General features: G+C 36.6%; 1 long non-coding RNA gene across 2 annotated transcripts; it reads left to right on the top strand.

The window, feature by feature from the left end:
• The first annotated feature begins 11,592 nt into the window (after positions 1 to 11,592).
• LOC139160428 (uncharacterized) lies at positions 11,593 to 23,817 on the top strand. 2 transcript variants are annotated; one of them, XR_011557944.1, is made up of 3 exons: positions 11,593 to 11,728; positions 22,405 to 22,495; positions 23,378 to 23,817. It is a non-coding gene; the product is annotated as an uncharacterized lncRNA (long non-coding RNA). The 2 variants fall into 2 exon arrangements; XR_011557945.1 differs by lacking the exon at positions 11,593 to 11,728 and adding an exon at positions 20,525 to 20,673.
• Positions 23,818 to 25,094: the final 1,277 nt, after the last annotated feature.

Below are 25,094 nucleotides of genomic sequence, written 5' to 3'. Positions count from 1 at the left end.
ATATATCTCTCCTATATACTATACTATACTATACTATACTATATACTATTCTATATACTACAGATACTATACTATACACAATACTCACAAATCTCTATCTACTATCTCTATCTACTATATTCAGCTCCATGTCTTCAGCCACAATGTTCTTCAGCCACAATAAGCCACACAATATCTCTAAGGCACTAGCCACACTAATCGAAATTAAGCCACAACTGTGTAAAGATGCATCATGGTATATACATTTGTCAACCAATCAGGTTACATTACAATCCATAGATTAACCGTGACTAAGCAGTTATACATTATTAAAGTCATTACATTGATTATTTTACTTTATTTATTTTATTTATTGGATTTGTATGCCGCCCCTCTCCGCAGACTCTTCCCTCTGAAATTTGGAATATTATGTCATATAGCTCCATGATCCTGTCATACACACCACTTGGAGGAAACTTTCTAAAAAATGCAACTTCAGCATTCTAAAAGCACCATGTCTGACACCAAAAGGAGCCTTTTTTGAAACTGAAGCTTGGTTCTATAGTTTAAGAGAATGCATCCATATGTTATGTTATTATGTCATTATTTGTTCTGTCTGGGTCACTCCAGAAGCCAATACCAACCCAAAAAGAGAAGCCACACACACTGGTAAAAGGCAAAGGCAGTTTATATAATTCAAGGAAAACACAGGTAACAGAAAATGTCCTTACAAACAGGAAAATGCTGTATCTTCAGATATATTCATGAAGGCAATAGTCCATGAAGCAATACCAGATTCTTGCTGCCAAGACGAAGCTGTAGATAGCAAACATACACCTCCCATGAGTCTTCCAGACTGCTAGGCCACAAGCCAAGATCAGAGATGCTGAGAATCAAAGCAGGTCACCGCAACTCCAATTGATAACACTCCACATGGCTTCAAGGCCTTGCCTGCCTTTTAAACCCTGCTGATGAGGACCACACCCAAACCCAGCTGTTTCTAATTCAATGGTGATAATATTTCTTTAACTGCTCCTTTCGTTGCTCTGAACGTCTCTGTCTCATGTCAATGACAGCTTGTGCGTCATCACCTAATTTAAGAACTCTTCAAAAAGAAATAACTATACTGACTTAGATATTGTAACTCTTTATCTCAGAGATCTTCAAATATGGCAACTTTAAGACTTGTGGACTTCAACTCCCAGAATTCTCTGAATTCTGGGAGTTGAAGTCCACAAGTCTGAAAGTTGCCAAGTTTGAGGACCCCTGCTTTATCCTGTATCCTTTTGCTTATTCTGATAATAAAAGTAACAATGGTGATTATGCATAAATACATTTGCATGCCAAAACCTCTATTGTTAACGTAAGAACATAAGAACGTAAGACGAGCCATGCTGAATCAGTCCAAAGCCCACTGAGTCCAGCATTCTGTGTCACACAGTGGCCCACCAATCGTCCTTGGGGATCTTGAGCTGAAAGAGAAGGCAAGACCCTTCCTTTCCCCTGACCCCAACAACTGGTACTCAAGGGAATCCTGCCTGCCTCAACCAACATAGAGGCGGCACATGGATAACTAGCCTTAAGGAAAATAAATTGATAACAGTCTTCTTGGAAGACAATAAAATAAGACAATTAACATTACTTATCTTTAATCTGAGTCCCTATTTTCATATTCTAATCATTTTCTTAAAAAGTATAATTTAAGAAGAAACCATGTAACATCTGGTTTCTCTGCTTGGAATATTGAGAGAAAGGAATCTCATTACATTGTTAAAATACAAAGTTTTGTTTAATTTTGTACAGACCCCCACTAGCTAATATAATCGTCTCAAATTTTTGATCAAAGTTTAGAAAGTAATCAATGTGTAAAATTTAAAGAGCAGACCAAAAAATATAAAATTTCTATACAGATCGCTAGTATTAGTATTAGCAAATACTTCAAAAGAAAAGGATTTAGGGGTAGTGATTTCTGACAGTCTCAAAATGGGTGAACAGTGCAGTCAGGCGGTAGGGAAAGCAAGTAGGATGCTTGGCTGCATAGCTAGAGGTATAACAAGCAGGAAGAGGGAGATTATGATCCCACTATATAGAATGATGGTGAGACCACATTTGGAATACTGTGTTCAGTTCTGGAGACCTCACCTACAAAAAGATATTGACAAAATTGAACGGGTCCAAAGACGGGCTACAAGAATGGTGGAAGGTCTTAAGCATAAAACGTATCAGGAAAGACTTAATGAACTCAATCTGTATAGTCTGGAGGACAGAAGGAAAAGGGGGGACATGATCGAAACATTTAAATATATTAAAGGGTTAAATAAGGTCCAGGAGGGAAGTGTTTTTAATAGGAAAGTGAACACAAGAACAAGGGGACACAATCTGAAGTTAGTTGGGGGAAAGATCAAAAGCAACATGAGAAAATATTATTTTACTGAAAGAGTAGTAGATCCTTGGAACAAACTTCCAGCAGATGTGGTAGATAAATCCACAGTAACTGAATTTAAACATGCCTGGGATAAACATATATCCATCCTAAGATAAAATACAGAAAATAGTATAAGGGCAGACTAGATGGACCATGAGGTCTTTTTCTGCCGTCAGACTTCTATGTTTCTATGTTTCTAGTAGCAGCAACAGTAGCTGTACTAATAGCAAAGTTGTTATTACATTTTTGAAGCTTCTGATTTTTTCCCCAATCAAGTTGAAAGTCTTCAAATGCATTAAAAATGGCATAACATTTAGTAAATTGCCAATGTTTAGGCCATTGTTAATTATTGACTGGTTAATAAAAAATCCAAAACATTCAGATAATACAATATAGTCTATTCATTATTTGACAGTTCAAACTAAGATGATGGAAGTTATTTTTTTTCCAGTCACAAATAATTCAGGAATTTTGGCTTAGCTTTACCTTATTTTAAAAGGTGTTAAAATTAAATAGGGGAGAAACACAAATGAATTATACATCTCATTGGAACTTCTAAGGGGAAGACCAGCTATACATATAAATAGTATTTATTTTTTTAAAGGCTTATGTAGCAAGAAGGATTATCCAAACCAAACCAGCATCTAACACACAACTGTAGTATAACTAATCTGGAATAATGCATTTGAGATCACAGCCTGTTCCAGGATGTAAAATAGGATTTTCTCATGGTCATATCCTTTTAATATAAGAATATCAGTAGATGGAAATGTGTGAAAAAGTACTACATATGACCACTTGGAAACATTGTGCCTGACTGTCTGAAGAGATAAAGTTTTGTTTCCCCCCCCAGAAATTAACATTTGAGAAAACAATAATCAAACAAAAGGAAAGTTATAAAATAAATGAAAGAAAGTTAATCCTTTCAAATATAGATAAACTTACTTTTGGAAATGTTCTACTATCAGTTAAATACTCAAATCTTATCTGGATTATAATTCAAACTAAATTCTACAGTCAGACTTTTTTTGTGATTAATAAAAAAATATTTTTTTATTAATTTTAACAAAGCATGAAATACAAAAATATAAAGACAAATGAAGGTTAAAATAGGGGAGGAAAAAGGGAAGAGAGAAAAGTATAGGGTACAAAAGTAAAAAGTTGAGATTTTATGTTATTTTCTTATTCTACCATACCAAAAAGAGTTAGAAGTCAGTGCTTTTTTTCCTTTTCTTTTTCCACTTTCAGACACTTGACATCATTAGACATTACAGATTCTCATTGGGAAAAAAGGCAATCCAAGGTTTGGTCTAGAAATAAATAGTTCACCACTAGGATTTATAGCATGCATGGCTTATCATATAGACATTTACCATAAAGACAGCAGGAACTGTAGATATATGTTTATGTGTCTGCAGCTGAAACTTGTAGGGTAGTATTATTATTTTTTTAGAATAATACTGATTATATCATCATCTGTTATTGTATTGTATAATGAGAAACCCTTGCTGCTAGCAAAGAAAAGGCTTTTGCAATCAATGTTATTGATGGATAGCAGAAAGTAAAACACACCTTACAAAAATCTATCCCTTCATTTACTACCACAGAGTACAACCGGAATTAGGTAGAGGCAGTGAAAGCACTGCATAGTGTATATTTATGCAGGCTTGTATGAATTTATTGTTTGCTCTTTGTATTACACAACAGAAAAGGAAAAAAAAGATTTCACAGTTATTTCACAGTATCACACACATACTAAATACTAGGGGGCATAATTGCATTTTTCTTTATGGGAAACAAACCAATGAATACAAAAATAAAACATCAAGTAAAATGTTCATAGCCCATAGTTGTGACAGGAGGTTTCCTCTGTAGCAAAAAGATTTGCGAAACAAACAGGAAACAAAAGATCCTCCCAGGGCTGTTTTACATCTATAAATATTGAATATGTATAGAATCCAGGCTGATTCAACCCTTTGACTTTAACAAGTACAAGGCATTCTTTTGAACAGTGTTGAACATTCAGCATCATTTCAAACGTGCTGAAAAAGTCTTATTTTATATATATATATTTACCAACACATTTGCTTTGATGATAAGTTGTGCAAAATGTGTGTGGTGTGGAAAGCACCTTAGCCAAGCAGTGGAAAGAGGCACCACAGTTAGGCCAACAGCCACCATTTTGTGACACCTCCTGAACAACTAGCACAACTTTATTTGGCTTGCATACACTCAAATCACTAATAAATGGCAGGGATTCATAGGTTTGCCTCTAAGATACATACAACGCTCTCAAATAATTTACTACATGTATTACTATTATTCTTCTCTTCCTTATCTATCTATCTCTTATCTATCTCTTATCTATCTCTTCACACTTATTACGATAACCATGTTGCTTATATCTTTCAATTTATATTGCTTTTCTAGTACGATTTGATAGCTTATTACTAACCTTGACCATCACTAAAAGTTATATCTTTTTATTCTTGATGAATGTGTTTTATTCTCCTTATTTATTTATTATATATAAGTGAGCCGGGGTGGCGCAGCAGGTAGAGTGCTGTACTGCAGGCCACTGAAGCTGACTTGTAGATCTGAAGGTCAGCGGTTCAAATCTCATCACCGGCTCAAGGTTGACTCAGCCTTCCATCCTTCCGAGGTGGGTAAAATGAGGACCCGGATTGTGGGGGCAATAGCCTAGCTCTGTTAAAAAAGTGCTATCGATAACATGTTGTAAGCCGCCCTGAGTCTAAGGAGAAGGGCGGCATAAAAATTGAATAAATAAATAAATAAATAATAAATAATAATTTATTTATTATTTGGATTTGTATGCCGCCCACTACTTGTAGACTCTTATGCACACTGAGAGCATATATACCTAAGACAAATTTCTTATGTGTCAAATCACACGTGCCCAATAAAAAAATTCTATTCTATTCTATTCTAGTCTAGTCTATTCTATATAGAGAACTTTAGGGTAGCACAATTAATAATAGTGACAGTTTTGGTAAAAAATAAAATCCATGACATACAGGGGTGGGCAGCAGGCAGGACAGGGTGGAACGCAGTTCCACCGGTGGAAATGAAGATGTGTGTGCTGATGTGTCTGCACTCCTTGCTTTTTTCCTCTTTCTTCCTTCCTGGCCTTGGACGAGCTCTCCTGCCCGGCTCCCCTCCAGCCTAACGCAGCCACCTCCTGCCTGAGGTGCAAGCAGGAAGGAGACTGTGGGAAACACAAAGCAAATTGTCACCCCAAGGAGCGACACTGGTAAGGTTGTAAGTCAAGGATTTAACAATTCACTTGAACAATGATGATCATTCAAGCCACTCCCACCTGGTCACATGCCCGGCAAGCCACTCCTACCCAGTCACATGACTATTAAGCCACACCCAAAAAATAAGCCACACCCACAGTGTGGCAGCAAACATTTTGGCTGCCCATTACTGATGACATATATTGACAAAGCAGCGTAAGTGTTGCTGTTGGAATTATTCTGATGTAGGCTACTCATCAGGCTTATGATTTGCAAAAGTTCATGCCACACTTAAATTGCTGATGTGATTATTTCTTTAATTAACTAAACAAATTTATGTAGCCACTCCATTCACACATTGCTGACTCCAAGTGGCTTATAACATTAAATTTAGACTCCCGGATCTTTCCTTTTACTAGAAGAATGGAATAACATTTACCTCTCTTTATTCTTTGGAAACCACCAACTCCCAAGGATTGCTAAAAACTGCTAAGGGACCAAGGATCGAAAGATTTTCTTAAATTTTGAGTCAATTTATCTAGGCCTGAAGATACTGAAACATTTATTCCAAAGTCTCTTTGTCTTGATTCTGGGACATCAAACTTTATGCTTAATTTTCTATTACCTTAAAAAGAGGTAGCAGAAACTCATTGGCTACCTTGGTATCTTTGTATTAGCAGATGAGCAGATGTATTGTGTATAAGGAAAAACAATGAGAAAGAAGCAGGAAATTAAAAATGGTAAATGTTAAGTCCTCAGATTTATGATGATGCCAAACTACCCAAGCCAGCTGCAGGTTGAGACCTGATTGGCTAAGATGTGAGCAGCCGACTAGTGGGAAATAGGGGCTTCTTGATTGGTTGCCAGTTTGATAGCTCAACTATAAAAGGAGCTGTCAAATGCTGAATTGCTGTTCTGTTTACTCTTGTTGCCTAACGAGCTAAATTCCATCTTGCCTCCATTTCTGTCAGCCCGGTAACTTCCCACATAATAATAATAATAATAATAATAATAATAATAATAATAATAATAATAATAATTTATTAGATTTGTATGCTGCCCCTGTCCGAAGACTCGTGGAGGATTTAGCAATCCTAAATTTAACAGCAAACCTGAGAATTAATCCCCAGAAACAATACAGATAAAGCAATCCTGAATGTTAAGTTCATGCTCTGTTTCCTGCCTATGTTGGTTTTTTAATAACCTTCAGGTGATTATAATATTGCCGTTCCTACTTGAAGTTATTACCTTTATGATCATGTCCTGAAAATGCCTTCCTCCTCCACCTCCGACTTTTCTTATCATTTTACTGCATAGTCATTGGATTTCTCAAATAGGCAAAAGTAAAAAAAGAAAAATATTACACTGATTACGAATGTTATAATGAAAAAAGATAAATATGATTAATGGGCCCATTTAACCCAAGCATCATCCTACCCTTCTTTACAGGAAGGACCTAATTTAATTACTGACCACAGATTCTGCATGCCAATGCATAGTCCATAGCTTTTACTGCTGGGAAAGTTCTTAGACTATGATACAGAGCACTCAGTAATGAGTTAGATAACTCTTGATATCAATAGATATCAGGCAGCATCCCAAAAAACATCAATTTCATATAAGTAATTCAGCTTCCAGACAAAAAAGATGATTTCCTATGTTGTGACTATTGTCCTAAGAAGCAAGGTTACTTGTTCCTCCAAGATATGTGGATAAAGAATCATGTCCTAAAGCAGAGTTTGCCAAACTCGATTTCATTGAGGGCTGCATCAGTTGTGTTTGTTCTCGGAGGAACACGGGAGCATGGCCAGCTTGACATCATTCATGTCGAGGTGCTTGTAGTGGCCTGAGTACTCTGCCAACAAAAACTGACTCCCAGACTCCGTTTTTAGATGCAACAGCCTCCTACAACCCACTACCAGTGAAAACGGAGCTTGGGAGGGCTTCTGGTAGAGGCACCATGGGCCAGTCCTTCACTGTTTCTTGTGGGGCAGATCTAAGCACCCTATGGGCCTTGAGTTTCAACAGAAAATGGGAAGGTGACATCTCATCTCTGATTTCATTTTTAAACTGGTTGCTGATCAGAATCTGTGTTATTATAGCCTTTAAATTTTGTGAAGATGGCTAAGGACAGATTGTACCTTGCACAACAAAGCTATATCAATAATTGCCTTTGCATTTCATTTTCTCCTGGTGTATCTAAAGGCATGAGAATAAGCAATGTATGGGAACTAATCAAGGAGAGAAGCAACCAAAATTGAAAGGGAAATTTCTTGATGGAACAATTAATCAGTGGAATGACTTGTCTACAGAGGTTGAGCCTCAGGTTGAATCACAACAGGCGCTGGCAGAGGTTTATTCCCTCTCCAAGCGCCCAGAGAAAGGAAAATGCTTTGTTCGCTTTGAACTGCCAAAGGCTCCTTAAGCGCCACTGAAAGGCTCCTCTGGCAGCCCGGAAAATGTGAGATGGGCAGCAATATGATTTGCTGCAGATAAATACATTTAATAGATTTCCATGATAATATGTACCATTTTTAAAATCTCTTATATTATTATGCACTTTGCTTAGTATCTCTACAGTGACTATGCTCTCATCTTTAATTTCAAGATGATTTGAAATATATATTCTTTGTGACACATGTATGAGCTAACCAAAATAATAGTTTACCCATTTTATTTTTCAGCAATGCATTTGTGTTTCAATGCCAAGGCAGTTAGCATTTCATGACTATTATTATGAGAGAAATGATTTCTAAACACTAAATACTGATATTCACATGTGGCAAAATTCACTTTAAGTAAGTAAGTCACAGCTACATAAAAAAATCTTCATACTCTTACCATAGATGTATGTAAATCTATGAATAACTACAATTACTCTGCCAATTGTCATACAATAAAGTCTTCCAGATAAAGGTAGTATTTTAAAAGACTGCTGAAATTATGTACTGTCTCTATTGATTCATCCTTTCTTTTATTTTCCTAATCCAGTTATGATGTATCTGCTTATAAAGTCTTATCAAAGCTGTGTGTGGCTTAAATTATTTTGGGACTTAACTATTAATGGAAAAAATTGTGTTATTATTTATAAAAGCAATCTACGAACTGTTTAGTAGAAACGTAATGAAGAGTTTATATTTAAAGCACATAGCATATAAAATTATGCTAGCAAGGCAAATATGAACTGTCAGAAAAATTATTATTATTATTAATACCAACTTGTATAAATGGAGACTTCAGAATTGGGTATGTACTTTATGCTGGGTGTGATTCACAAAATCTCTTCAAAATTACCAATTGATAATTTTTATATACCAAAGGAGGGAAATAATCATGTAAAAATATTTGTATTATCATTTTGGAATTAATTCACATATAGGGGGGGGGGGGTTGGTTTCCATCATCAGGCATTGGGTCCTGGATATTAATGGAGCCTCATATGTCTGTTGTTGTTATGAGTTATTCTGAATCACCTTGTTATAATGCAATGATTATTCTAATTGAATTATGTATTGTTTTTATATGGTTAGTTTTCTTAATATGATTTTAATGTATTCATTGTAAGCCCAGAGATATTTGTTTAAATTGGATGAACATATAAATTTTCCAAATAAATAAATGTTTGTTCTTCCTTTTCCTAGTATAAGGAAGGCAACATGACAGGCCACTCAAAAGTAAATTTTGACCTCAGCTCTAAAAAAAAATGTTATGCTAGAAAAAGTGGATCTTCATATCTAAAAGTATTTGCCTAATGAGGGGAGAATGGAGGTATTTGTTTGTTTGTTTACTTATTTATGAAATGTGTAAATAAATTTCATAGCATAGTGCTGTCTACAAAAACCATTTCATAACACACCAACTGAGAATCCATTGTTTTACTGATGTATTCAAAGAAATATTTCATCTTAAACAAGAAAGCAAAGAATAAGTATCTTGTACAATGACATATACTTCTTTACAGACCCCAAAAAACCTTTTTAAATCCAATCTAGAAATGGCTGGTGTGACTTGCATGGTTTTGGCTTAACATTCATGAAATGCCTACTATGAAATAGCATGGATGTATAAATTAGCAAAGAATAGATCAGATTTGGGATAGTATTTAGTAGTGTGCTATTTGAGGAATGCTGGGAGATAATTTCCCATTGAGAAAATTTCACTTCCACTCTCCAGTAGCCAGGGGTGGGTTCTGGTTTTTTTTTAATTATTATTTTTACTACCGGTTTTAAAAAATTGCTTCTGCCTATACACAGAAGAAAAAAAACCTGGAAAATTTCCCAAACATATACTTTTAAAAAATTGGTGGCACTCACAGACCAGCATGACCAAACTGGATCAGTGACATCATCATGACATCAACAGCGTTTCACTGCGGGTTAGTGTGAACCGGTCCAAGATGGAAGGAACCCACCCTTGCCAGTAGCCATATTGTACTCAAGTGATTAAGAGTCTACTAAACTGACTGATAGTTTTGCAGCATCTTTTAAATGTTGATGAAATCACTGGAGAAGAGAAGTACAGACAGGTTGTGGAAGCAGACTTTGGCAATGGGGTTGAGTTCAGAATTGAGTAATTGGCCCAAGTATTCAGGCAGACAGGCATTCATTGGCAGGTGGTAAAATTGGCTAAAGCTTGCAAATGGCCAGCGGAAGAACAAGGCTACATGTATGCATTCATTACAACTGTTGCAGACTTCCACTTTGTCTGTCTACGGTGGATTGTCATGGAATGGAGTGAAGCGATTGAGGCATGCTGACAGATGTAAGCTTTGAGGACTGAGCTGATTGATTGAGACAGGCCATAGAGAAAATAAATGGCACAGAAAATGTGGCATTTGCAGCTTTAGTCTCCAGCCTTAAAACTAGTAAATGTTTATTGTGACAATTCACTCAGTGCTGACAAATGGAAATATGTGCAGACAGGTTTGACAAAAGACTGCATAATGATCAGCTTTTAGCCTACATTCAGAATATGGAAGGCTGACCTGAACTGCTATTTATTTTAGTTTGACCAAACAAAAATTGAAGCTAAATCTAGTGACAAAAAGACAAGTAGATAGGGATGGGCCTTCACATACCAATGTTAGGTTTAGTATCACCCAATAGTACATTTGTTTTTTAAAATATTTACTAGACAACCATCACCTGTTGAGTTATACTTTGAGATATATTGATGAAGAATGAGGGACTGGCAGAGATTTCTCAAGGTATGGGAGATTTACCTGAGCAACATGTGACCTTACCTACAAGGTTCCCCATTGACTTTCTCCCTGTATGTTTCCCAGGAAAGAAGTTGAAAATTCAAACCTGCGGTTTGTGAAGTAGGAGGTGAGGTCAGAGAGGACAGAATACTCCTATCTATCAACATCAATCATTGTTATCTATCATCTATCAATCATCTATCTATCTATATCTATCCATCCATCCACCCACCCACCCACCCCATTTAAATCAGTTTGATTTTTAAAAAGGAGAAATGGATTCACAAACTGACAACATTTCATTTCAAGCAGTGGTGAAATCCTCTTGGTTTGTCTTGGTTTGGGCAAATAAGTAGTGGAAGCAGTCTGTAGTTCAGAGAACCATAACAATGGCAGCATGAGGCTCCGTCCACCCACCCCAACATTAGCACTTCCTGTTTTTTTTAAAAAAACTTTTAAAATACTTTTTTTCCTGCTAGTTCACCTAAAAGAAAGAAAGAGGTAGGAGGAAGGAAAGGAAAGTGAGAAAGAAAGAAAGAAAGAAAGAAAGAAAGAAAGAAAGAAAGAAAGAAAGAAAGAAAGAGAAAGAAAGTGGGAGATGTTGGAAGGAAAAAATCAGGACTTACTTTCCAGCCAGGAGATCACTCTGGAAAAGTAGAAAAACAAATGCTGTTGCTTTAAATCAAGAGTCTCAAAATTTAGCCACATGGCTGACTGGGGAATTCTGGAAGTTGACATCTACAAGGCCTATTGTTGCAAACTTTGGAGACTCCTGCTTTAAACTTAAAAGCCTTCAGAAACTGCTTTGAATGAGGTTTTTAATTGCAGAAGTGAAGTGACTTCAACAAAACAACAAACTTGATATAAGTAACTATTCTTATATAGTTTTATGTTTTTGAAGTTTTGGGGTTTGTGCAACGTGAGCTTTGTGTTTCTAAAAGGGTTTGGGTGATGCCCATTGTGTCTGGTCTTGAGAATGGGGCAGCTTATTCTGATTCTACCACTCTGTTTTGTTAGCTGTCAAATTTTGCCATGGGGAAATTTCAAAATATCCTGTCTTGAATGGGTTTTCTGGGAATCCGTTTGCCTGCTTGTGTGAATGGCTTCCACTTTGTGTATGGTCTTTATCCCATTATCTCTATCAGGCAGGAATACGGAATGAGCTTCAGGCAGGTTTCTTTGTTAGCAGCTTGATTATTCTTTGTTTTTCTGTGAGCCTTTTATTATGAGTAATATTTTATTACTCAAGAAAGAGAAAGAAAAATAAAAAGAAAGAGGAAGGAAGGAAGGAAGGAGGGAAGGAGGGAGGGAGGGGGAGGGAAGGAGGACCACAAACCTGGCTGGCATAGACATAGCTTCAAAAGATGCACAGCAAAGGCTGGAAGGAACCTCGGAGGTCATCTAGTCCAGTCCCTGCTCGCTAGAAAAATGGACTGCTAAATTGGCCGCACCCACCCGTCACATGACAATCTGGCCATGCCCACCCAGTCACATGACCATGCCCCTAAGCTTTGACCACAGAACTGGTGGCAAAAAGAATTAGATTTCACCACTGATTTAAAGACACTGATTTACTTCACAGCCTTTTATCTGGCTCTTGAAAAACATTAGAGATACAAATAAACTCTGAAGCTGCACAATATATGTGTAATTAACATAATTCACCAAGTACTGTCTTCTGGAATAAAGTGTCAACATTGGAATGGAGCAAGTGTTTCCACTTTCCAACCTTTGATAGCATATCTAGAAGAAGGCTAGCCATCAGCACAAACAAATGGCAAAACCAAACTTGAATTTCAGTTGAAATTTATATAGGTGCTCATGTAAAAAAATCTTCCGGTTGTGGTGCGGTGCTGTCGCTGTGTGTTTCCCGGTTCTCCGGGTTACATCTGGCCTTTTGCGTTGATTGATTGCCCTATCGGGCGACCGCGGACCCGTAGAGCCCAAGGTCTTTGAGGGGAAGTTTGCGTGCACCCGGGGGTGTTCGGCGGACCCCCCCCCCGGGGGACGGGAGATCCTCCAAATCATCAACCAAAGAGATCAGCTTTTTTTGCTGATCCGGAAGCGCTGTGCTCTGCTTTATTTTGGAAGCCGCGGTAACGACAAATACCTTTGGGGGTGTTATTGCTTGCTGCAGAAGGACTGAGGACGGTTTTTGGATTTGTGGTATACGTGTTGGATTACTCCTTGCGAAAGGGACATCCCGACTCCTTTTCTGAGTCTGAAGAGTGAGAGGCGGCGACTTCGATCTGTGAGTGTTACGAGCCCCCTGGCAAAGATGGCGACGATGACTCGGCGGATTTTACTTGAAGGTTTTTAGAATGAATTTTCGCCACGTCTATCTGTGATTTTGACTTGCCTTAGAACTATCAGCTACACTTTAAATTTTCGCAAGGAGAGAAGGTTTAAGTAACGTGTTTTGAAGGTAGGAGAAAGTTTAAACCCCCCGCAACAACATTTTTGCTATTTGTCTTTGAAATAACACCCTGATTAGTTGGAAAAAAAAATAAAGTAAAGCAGATAAGAGTTAAAACAGCAACCGGAAAACTCCGACCCTATTTTTCTACCTACCATTTACCCTTCCTTTCCATACCCTTTTTTGCCTTAATTTTTACCTCCCTCGTTTAATAATAAATAAATAAAGTTTGTTTACTTTTGAATCTCATACATAGATATTTTTGCTTTTTTTTAATTTTCACTACTATTACCCTTTTTCTTTTGGACATTTTTGTCTATATTGGATTACTTTTGGATACTTTTGGATACTTGGAAATTGAAATTGAACAATTTGGACATTTTGATACTAGGACACTTGAATATTGGACGTTCATTGACCCGGAACTTTGGACAACTTGTTAATCCTCTACTGTCTCCTTTTTTTCCCCCTGGAACTTCATCACTAAAATTTATTTCATCAACTACAAACAAAAGTCTTAACAAATCATTGACCTTACTCTTTGATAACAGAACCGAACTGTACCGAACTTGATCAATTTAATAACACCATATTGTTGAACCACAAACCCTTTGATTTGGATTGATTTGGATTGAATTTCTTCTAAGTTATTTAAATCTTATTTTGATATTTTTGGACTATATATATTGACAAAACCTCCTTATCCAATTGTGTAATTCATAAAATATTGTAATATTTACTCTAGCTATTGAACTATTTATATAGATTATATTATATTATATTATATTAAGATAGATTTTACTATATTTAGGTAGAACATACTGATAGATTACTTTGAGTTGATAGCTTTACTTTATATTAACATTAAACTTTAGACTTTAGACTTTATTATTATTTATCCTTAATTAACTTTAAATAGCAAATAGTAACTGGATTTCTTTTTGATTCTATAACTTATAGTAACTTATAGTAATTCAATGTTTTAAGATTTATAACTTATAGTAACTTATAGTAATTCAATGTTTTAAGATTTATCGGATTTAATCAACTTAACTGATTCAACTGATTTAAACCCTTAATAGAGTAACCCCCCGATTGATTGACTGTCTTTCCCCTTATATTGAATATCGAATAATTGTACTACTGAATTATTACTTTCTCCCATTCTCTCTCCCCTTCTTTTTCTTTTCCATACATTGAGATATTATTACTGGAATCATACTGATTCAAATGCTATTTTATTGATAATTTGAACCCTAAATATAAATTGTCTTTCTCTTGCTACTTCTCAAGTGTAACAAATTCTGATATTCTCTTAACAACTCTTTACTAATTGTATCTTTTAAAAAAAACAATAACAAAAAACCTTTACTACATATACTGCAACTTTCTATACCACCTTAATCACTTTAACCTCATTACTTCCGACAACATTACATACATATTACACATTACATACATACTACATATACATTACATACATTTCTCTACACCACATAAATCCTTTTACTACATCATACATACCATTTATATATTGTTCTAACGACCTCTCCTTAATATAAAAATGTCTGCCTCAAATCAACCAACCCTTATGAAATCTTGGAAGAAAAACCCCAACCAGCCTGCAACACCAAATCCAACCCAGCAACGTTCAACTGACTTGTCAGACAAAACATCTCTCCAACAACAAACACAGGAAACTCCCAATATATCACTAAACGCCTTACTGGAGAAGATGAACAAAATGCAAGACACATTAGATATTAATTTTGAATCTATTAAGGGAACGATGGGAGAAATGAAGCAGGACATCAAGAAGATTCAAGAACATGCGGGTCATCTTGAGGAGCGAACGACCAAATTGGAAGACCAAATGGATGTTGTTTGTGAAACAATTACCAAGAATACAGAAAAAATAAATAATATTGAAGAATTAACCAACAGGATGGACACCAAATTTCAGTTTTCAGAAGCGAAGGCAGAATATACCAACAAATCCCTGGAAGAGTCCCTTATGAACCTGGAGCTCGAGAAATCAGTCTTTTTTTTGCGTTTCCAAAATATTATAGAAACCGATCAACAAGACCTTCCTCACACGGCGACAATAATAGCTAAAATCATTGATAAATCAATGGACGAAATTTTAGCACAAATGGATGAGGTATACCGGCTTACAACTTCATATGCTAGACGAAACAGACTCCCACGAGAGGTCCATGTACGTTTTCTCAAAAGAAAATTCAGAGACGAAATTTACAATGCCTCCAAGGATAATCCAGCTACCCATCAAGGTCGAGATATAGTAATCCTACGCCAAATTCCAAAGCGAGTAAGGGAGAAACGCAAACCCTATCAAACGCTAGCCACCAAATTAAATAAAGAATCTATACAGTTTAGGTGGATGATACCAGAGGGAATGACGGTTACATTTCTGGATAAAAAGTATAAAATTTCCACTCCTGAAGATGCAAGAGACTTCTACGCCCACATCTTGAAGATGGATCAGTCTGCCCTTAAGGAATTCGACACTAGAGATACTCCCCGAAATGAAGAACCTACCTTTGATGACAACCAGACAAACAATGATCAAGAATTACAAATTCAGAATGACGAGTCAAGCAAACATGGACCAGTTACCCGGGCAAGAGCTGAGGCAAGAAAGGAGAAATTTAAGGAACCAACACCACAACAATAAACAACCCCAAATCACACTATTCTCAACAAACATAAATGGTCTGAACTCATATAAAAAGAGACAAAAATATTCCATAAACTATTTGAAAACAACTATGATGTAATTTCACTACAAGAAACCCACATTAAAAATGAAGATACCACTCTTTTAGTTATCCCCAACCTTAAAATCAAATCTGAGTTTGAATTCTTTTGTGCTTCCGCCCCCGAAAAAAAGAGAGGCATAGTTCTATATGTTAAAAAAATTTATTCTCCAACACTAATATATACCGATGAAAATGGTCAATTACTAATTGTGCAAATAACTTTACAAAATAAAAGAACAATAAATATAATATCAATATATGCACCATCTGTTAGACAATCTCCCTATTTTAAAAATTTACACAAAAAAATATTAGAATTAGACCTAAACAATTTTGTGATAATTGGAGACTTTAATGCAATAGTTGATGTAAACAAGGATTATAAAGGTAACTCCAAGTGTCGTACTCGTAACATCATTCCCTCTACCTTTCAACAAATAATTTATGAATATGCCTTAAAAGACATTTGGAGATACTTTCACCCTAAATCTACACAATATACCTTTTTTTCTCCCCCCCATCGAACATGCTCACGTATTGACATGGCTTGGTCTAATATAGAAATCATAAATCAAATAATTGATGTTCAAATACTCAATGCAACTTGGGCAGACCACAATCCCCTCCTACTCACAATAAGAGACAATACTTACAATATTCCGCATAGATGGTCGATGTACTCAACAGTGATAAACCAAAAACAATTCCAACATAAAATACAGAATGATATCCCTCCTTTCATCCAAATTAACTTCAATGGCGAGATACCCAACGAAATAGCGTGGGACGCCACTAAAGCATACATACGCGGTATTTACATCTCATATACAGCAAATAAAAACAAAGAAAAATATGCGCAACTTCAAAAACTAAACATCTCTCTTCAAAAAGCAGAAAAGCTACTTTGCAATGATCCTAAAAATAACATAATTCTATTAGAAATAAATACGATCAAACATCAAATAAATTTAATAACACAACAACACATTGCTCAAAAGGTTAAAAATGCGAAACAAACATATTTTGAAGCGGCCAATAAACCAGGACGTTGGCTCTCTTTCAAACTAGCCCATCAAAAATCCGATAGAAACATAGATACTTTAGTTGACCCTTCTGGACAACTGAAAACGACCAATTCTGATAAAAAACAAATTATCCAAAATTTTTATCAACAACTCTATCAAGTCTCAAATTTGGATGCCGATTTAATATCAAAATATTTACAAACAAATGAACAAACAACTATGATAACAGATGACCAAAGAACTCTTCTAAACAAACCAATTTCTATTTCGGATATTGAGGCTGCAATAAACAAACAAAAAAACAATAAAACCCCAGGACCAGACGGAATCCCATCTGAATTTTATAAATATCATATTGATATAATGGCACCCATACTCTTAGACATCTATAACAATGCGCTCTCACATGCAAAACTGCCCGCGTCCTGGTTTGAATCCTATATAACCCTTATCCCTAAGGACACTGAAAATAGACACCATTTGGAGAATTACAGACCGATTGCATTACTTAATACTGACTATAAAATATTTGTATCAATAATTGCGGACAGACTAAAAAATATATTAAATAAAATTATCCACTCTGACCAAAACGGATTCCTTCCGGGAAGAAACATTTCCTCGAACACAAGAACTATACTAAATGTCTTGGAGTACTATGACAAAAACTATGACAAAGCAGCTGCATTAGTATTTATGGATCTCAAAAAAGCTTTTGACAGTCTCCAATGGCGCTATCTTATAAATCAAATCAAATTCATGAATTTCGGCTCCAAATTTTTCAATCTAATCAAAACTATTTATTCTACCCAATCGGTCAAAATTCTCTTTAACAATGATATTACCAACACAATTACTATCACCAAAGGTGTACGTCAAGGATGCCCTCTGTCCCCACTTATTTTTATTCTGGCCATCGAGACCTTTCTCAAAACTATAAGAAACAACTCACTAATTCACGGTATTATGATTAAAAAAGAACATTACAAATTGCAGGCCTTTGCGGATGACATTGTATTCATCCTACAAGATCCAATTCGAACAGCACCCATTTTACTTGACGAAATTTACAAATTTGGTGAAATATCTGGCCTGCAAATCAATAAAAATAAAACTCAAATTTTGAGAAAAAATATGATACCAAAAGAGATACTTACCTTGGAAGAATTAATTAAAATAAAGACCACAAAAAAAATTAAATACTTAGGAATTTGGATGACTTCGAATTATGCTACGATCAAAAAAGACAACTACGAACGATTAACTAAAGAAATACAACAAGATCTTAACAGATGGTCAAAATTAAACCTATCTATTATGGGGAAAATAGCTGCCATAAAATCAAACATTCTTCCAAGGTTTCTTTATTTATTTCAAGTTGCTCCAATAAATTTGAATAAAACTTTTTTCAATACTCTTCACAAACAAGTAAAGAAGTTTATTTGGACCAAGAAGAAGGCCAGAATAAAATTGAAAAACCTTCAAGACCTTAGATCCAGGGGTGGACTTGGACTTCCAGATTTTTATATGTATTATCAAGCTACCATTTTAACCATGATTAAAAATTGGATTACGCTTCAAAATACAAGACTCTTAACTCTGGAAGGATTCGATCTTCTTGCTGGGTGGCACACTTTCTTGACAGCAGACTACCACAAAATACCAAAATACTTTAAAAATCATTACTTACGCAAAACACTAATAACAATATGGTTTACTATTAAAAAAAATTATTACACCTCAATACCAAAATGGATATCCCCCAATGAAATACTAATCTTTCCCAATCTTTTCTCGCACTCTAAAATTCTGAGGTACCAACAACTACTCGACGAATCAGATGCTCTTATCTCCAAACAACAACTGAACAATCAAGGAATTAATATAGACTGGTTAACATATTTACAAATTAAATTAAAATACGAACAACACAAAAAGCAATTTGGATTTCAAAATAATAACGTAATAGACACGATTCTTTTCGGTCCTTCTACAAAAATGATCTCAAAATTGTACAACTACTTATTAATCCAAGAAAATCCCGAAGAGCAAGTGAAATGTTGTATGATAGCTTGGGCTCAGAATTTTGGATATACGATTAACCTAACTGAGTGGGAGAAAACATGGACATCAAATTATAAAATGACAACGGCAATGTCTTACAAGGAGAACCAAATTAAAATGTTTTATCGTTGGCATCTGCCCCCAGCAAGAATATCCAAAATGTTTCCCAACTTCTCATCGACCTGCTGGAAGTGCAAGACCAAATCTGGAACTTACTACCACACATGGTGGACATGCCCAATTGCACAAAAGTACTGGACAACAATACAATCCCTAATCGACCAAGTCATGTCAATCAAATTACCACTCAAACCCGAGCTCTATCTTTTGGGGATATTCAGACAAAATCTTACCAAGACACAAAAATATCTGATATTACAAATTATAACTGCAGCCAGAATATCATATGCCTCTCTTTGGAAATCTGATCAAGTACCCTCTTTCTTTACAATAATTACGAAAATTAATGAATGTGCTGAAATGTCTAAAATAGCAATGGAAGCACAAAACAAAAAAGACTCAGAATATTACGAAGCATGGGAAAATTGGCATAAATGGGTTTCTCAGAAAAAATACAAAAAACTTTTATTGTAAAATTCATACTCTATCCCACCCAAAAGTACCTTCAACACTTAAATTAATATTAAAATAAATTAGAAAAGAAACACCAAAAACTAATCAAATTTGCAACAAGGAAATATATTAAATCTCTTTTTATCTGTCTTCTAACTAACTCAACACACACCATAAACGTATTAACTACTTTTAGAATAACTAATCTTTATATACACCCATTATACCACTTATATACTCCCCACTCTACAACTAAACAAAAGTCGTCCATAAAAACGTCTGCATTAAATGCAGATTCTTCTCTCTCCCCTTTTTCCTTTTTTTCTTTTTTCTTTCTCTTCCTTTCTTTCTCTTTCCTCCTCCTTTTCACACCTAGAACTTTATTGCCTATATATATTAAGAAATACGACATTTGAGTTATTTTCATATATAAATAGTAAGATTAGGAAACTAAGAATTATTACACTCCCTCTAAGACACTTGTGTATTATAACTCACATGTATTACAATTCTACTATAAATCTTTTGTTTTTGAATTCTCCCCCCCCTTCCCACTCTACCCCACCCCCAACCCTTCGTTCTGTCCCCCTTCCCCCAACCCCTCTCCTTGTTTTTAATTATATTTGTAAATAAATAAAGTATATTTTAAAAAAAAAAAAATCTTTATTAGTTTAGCATACAGCTTTTCAGGAAAAGTTCTAGAAGCCAATAATCAAGGTTTCTGGATCCTTGGTTGGTTTCTTTATGAGCTGCTTCCCAAATACTTCTTGCAAATAGCTGGATCCATTCTTTCTCTCAGGTTTGCATTTCTAACTTCCTGAATCTAATATCATCTTGTAATGAACCAAGAAGATTCATAAAGACTATATCTTCCAAGCCAAGATGAAACAACATTTATCAGTTCAGACAGGAGGAGTTCTATCCATGGTGTGCACTGAGGCAGTATTTCAATAGGTACTGTAATTCCTATATATCTAGAGGGCACCAGGTTCAAGAAAGTTGTTGTGTTTTCATCATTTATTTTCCCTTTAATTAAAAATACTGAGACATGACCCATGGTGGTTGCTAAGCATTGAACACAAGTTAAGCAGAGGCCTCACTCAGATCTGCCATTTATGGTGGGAAAATACTCGAATGTGATTGGTCAAACAGTCTGACAGCTCCCTATAAAAGGATTAGCTGTCATACAGGATTTTAGCCCTTCATGGCATTGGACCAGAATATCTCCGAGACCGCCTCCTGCCGCACGAATCCCAGTGACCGATTAGGTCCCACAGAGTGGGCCTTCTCCGGGTCCTGTCAACTAAACAATGTCGGTTGGCGGGCCCCAGGGGAAGAGCCTTCCCTGTGGCGGCACTGGCTCTCTGGAACCAACTCCCCCCGGAGATCAGAACTGCCCCTACTCTTCCTGCCTTCTGTAAACTCCTCAAAACCCACCTTTGCCATCACGCATGGGGAAATTAAACATCTCCCCCTGGGCACGTTTAATTTATACATGGTATGCTTGTGTGTGTGTCTGTTAGTATATGGGGTTTTTTAAATCTTTAAATATTTTAATTAATTGGATTATTTATGATTTGTTTTCACTTGTTGTGAGCCACCCCGAGTCTTCAGAGAGGGGCGGCATACAAATCCAAATAATAAATAAATAAATAAATAGCTGGGTTACTGAACTGTTGAGCTGTTTGTTAGCAAGTTCCTGAGTGTCTAGCTTCTTCCATCGCTGGATCTAATAGTGGCATTGGGGGTTAAATATTTCATTGTCACTCCATGCTGTTCTGTCTGGGTGCCCCCAGACTTCAACACCAACTGGAAAAAACAGCCAGACACGCTGGTAAAAACAAAGGCACTTTATAGTTTGAAAAATAAACACAGAGAAAAACCTGTTCTTCCCAACAGGCAGGCTATGAGACTTCACAGCAGAGTCCTGATGGCCAGACAATACAGCAGACTTCTTGCTGGCATACCCACCACTGTAGAGAATAAGACCCACACCTTTTCCCCCCAAGGTTTCAGTATTCAAAGTCACAAACCAGAATTCCAAGACGCCAAAGATCACAGCCAGGTCCCAGGACTCCCAAAGATAATACTCCACAAGCCAGGAAGGGTTGGTCTGCCTTTTCAGCCTTTCCAGAGAGCACCACACCCAAACCCAGCTGTTGCCTCTTTAGTGCTGAAAGTACCTGGCTAATTGTCCCCTTCGTTGTGTTGCTCTTCTCTGCCGGAGATCGATGATTGCTTGTGCATTTTCATCTAAGGAATCCAGGCTGCTTGCTGGGGAGAGCTCCCCCTTGGGGGACTCTGGCTGTCCTCCCTCTCCCTCAGCCTGAGATTCCTCCTCCCCGTCTGCCTAAACCTCCTGTTCCTCATCCTCCCCCTCTGAGCAGGAAGCCGGCAGAGGATCAGCCGTTCCCTGAGGGGCCTCAGACGGAATCACAACACCTGCAAAGGGGAATTCACTTATATGTCACTCTTCTGTTCTTTTTCTTTTTTTATGTCACTCTTCTTTTTTATTATATTCTTAGTTATATGACTCCTTGATGGTGATGCTTAGGCTGAGTGACCAAGGTAATGATAAAATAAAATATACCAGTGCATAAGATTACAGCTGTAATTACCACAAAAGTACAATCATACCCAGAACCACCATTATGTGATTATTTTCTGTTTTCTTTTTCTTGTAAGATTGCCTTTACTAATGGGAACCATCTCCTAGAGCCAGCAACAACAACAAAAGGAAAAATAAATTGCAGTACCCGTGCCTCATTTCCACAAGGTATGTACATCTCTGCTCATGATGGAAAAAATTAAGACACTGTCTGTCTTGGAGGGCTCCAAACAGGACTTTAGTCAGAGGCTCAGCAAAATAATTGCAGGAAAATGTATCTCAAGACACTGAAAAGAAAACGCAACAAAATAAATTTTGTTTGAAGAAAACTACCCAAGAAAATATACGTTATTAGACCAGTATTAAACCAGGAAACAGGATGACATGGTAAAAGAGATGGTGGAATAGGACAAAAAGTACACATTTTGGTTATTTTGTTCATTTTCATTGCTATGTTTTTTTTCCTTCTTAATCTATGCAGTTTTAAAAGCAGTAAAAATGTATATATCATCATATATTATCATGAACTTGTATCATCATGAAACATTATGAATAAGTGCCATGTCTCAGAAAAAGTCATTTAAAGCTTATTTTCCCCCAATGTATGTATTGGGCGACTATCAGGGGTGAAATCCAGCAAATTCATGACATTTGTGTGTTCTATCCCCCATTCTGAGCTCTTTCCATAACTGGTTCGAGAAGTAGAACATACCTTCTTTGCCCAACATAATCCTGAAACTACAATTACTATCCTTAACATTTAAAAGATTGGTTAAAACCATATATTTTCCCTTCACTCAATATCAACAATACAATTTCTTTTGCTTTCTTCCATAAACATGAACATTTGTTTTTTAAAAATTCCGGGCTTACTAAGAAAGATCAAGTTTGGGATTAGCAAAGTTGAATTTTTGACCCTGTTTTTAAGCCTTACCAGGTAGACTAGACAGGAAACATGATCAGATAAGCCTATTCTATTTTATTGTGGAGTAACATTAACAGAAACATGTTAAGTCTGAAAGTACAATTATCCAATCATTCTGCTTCCAGCACTATGAAGAGGCCAGTCGTGGGTTTCTACCAGTTTGGCACAGTTTGGGAAAACTGGTAGCAGCGATGGCAGGAGGCTCCCCCCACCCAATAGAACATCATCATGGAGCTTCTTCACAGAAACGTTGTCCATGCACAAATCATGCTCTCATTCCCAAATGGGTAGCAAAGATAAGTGAAACCCTCCACTGGAAGGAGCCCTTCTGAATTCCTTGCATTGCCCACTATCAAGCTATGGACTATGCTGTCTTTTATCTGACCACTCCCTAGGCTGCATCTGAATCCTAATATTCATATTCTGGTATTTAAGAAAACCTGAAAAGACCAGCAGCCATTTCTGTTTGTAGAAACACTTTATATCCTTACAAATAAATGTAAATAGGTGCTAATATTATAATGGAACATTAGGCAAATATTTGTCTGTTTAATAAGAAAAATGGGTGGAAAAGAACAACTTCCAGTATATCGATCTAGACCACAAGTATGAAATTCGATGATGTCATGTGATGTTATGTTGCATAATGTGACCTTTTTGCCTTTGTGAAGTCAGCATGGGCATGGCCTGTGCATGATGCATCTGGCCTGCAGACTGCCAGTTTGACACCCCTGATCTAAATAGACAAGGTTATAGCCTGAATCAATAATTTATTAAGAATTTAGCTCTATAAGTCAACAAAGTAAAGGAAACCTAAGCATCGGTCAAACATTAACCTGAATTCTGAATCTGTCTTTGTAGTAGTCAGAAGATATGTACGTAATATACTGTATTTTTTGGAGTATAAGACACACTTCGCCCTTCCAAAGAGGCTGAAAATTTGGGTGTGTCTTGTACTCAGAATTAGTGATGGGCGAACCCAACGGTGTTCGGGTTCGGCAAGTTTGGCCAAATTTTATGCAAAATTCGGCCGAACCCCAACTGAACCCGCCCTTTGCTCGCAGTACCACTGCGACCTCCCTTTGAAGGAGCTGGGGAATCCCTCCCACGAAGGGATTCCAGGGGCGGAGTTTTGACGTCACCGGCTGGTTGCTAAGGAATCCAGGAAGTGATCACCTTGGCGTCCTTAGCAACCTGCTGGTGACGTCAAAGCTCCGAACGCTGAACACGACCCCGAACTTTGCCCGAAGTTTGGAAAAAATTCAGGTTCGTGTTCAGCATACCGAACATCGCAAAATTCGGTACGGACCTGAATTGTGCGGGTTTGGTTCGCCCATCACTACTCAGAATGTAGCATTTTTTGAAGCCCTAATGAGACGCTAGTGAGTGAATTGATCTTCTGCACTTTGCCTGCTTTTCTCATTGCTTCTCTCTCCAACAATCAGCTGTGTTTTAGAAGCCATTTTCAGGCCTAACCAGGCACTAGGAAGTGAAATCTTCCGTGCTTCACCTGCTTTTATCATTGCTTCTCTCTCCAATGATCAGCTGTGCTTTAGAAGCTATTTTTTATCTTCAAACAGGGGATAAAATGTGTGTGTGTGTGTGTGCATGCACTCAAAACCAGTGAACTAATGTGTTAAAGCTGACCAGATTAAGGATGTTAGCCAGATGAATACATGGTAGGCAGAATCCCTCCCCATTTTCCTCCCTCAAAACTAAGGTTCATCTTACACTCCAAAAAATATGGTGCATAGCTTATCTGTGATACATAACTTTTGAAAAAAGTTGTTATGAACATCAGTACAGGTAGTAATTACTAACCTTCCCACGACTAACATTCAG

This window comes from Erythrolamprus reginae, chromosome 2, assembly GCF_031021105.1.
Source record: "Erythrolamprus reginae isolate rEryReg1 chromosome 2, rEryReg1.hap1, whole genome shotgun sequence".
Taxonomy (NCBI): Eukaryota; Metazoa; Chordata; class Lepidosauria; order Squamata; family Dipsadidae; genus Erythrolamprus; species Erythrolamprus reginae.
This window is presented reverse-complemented; position numbering and strand designations above follow the sequence as displayed.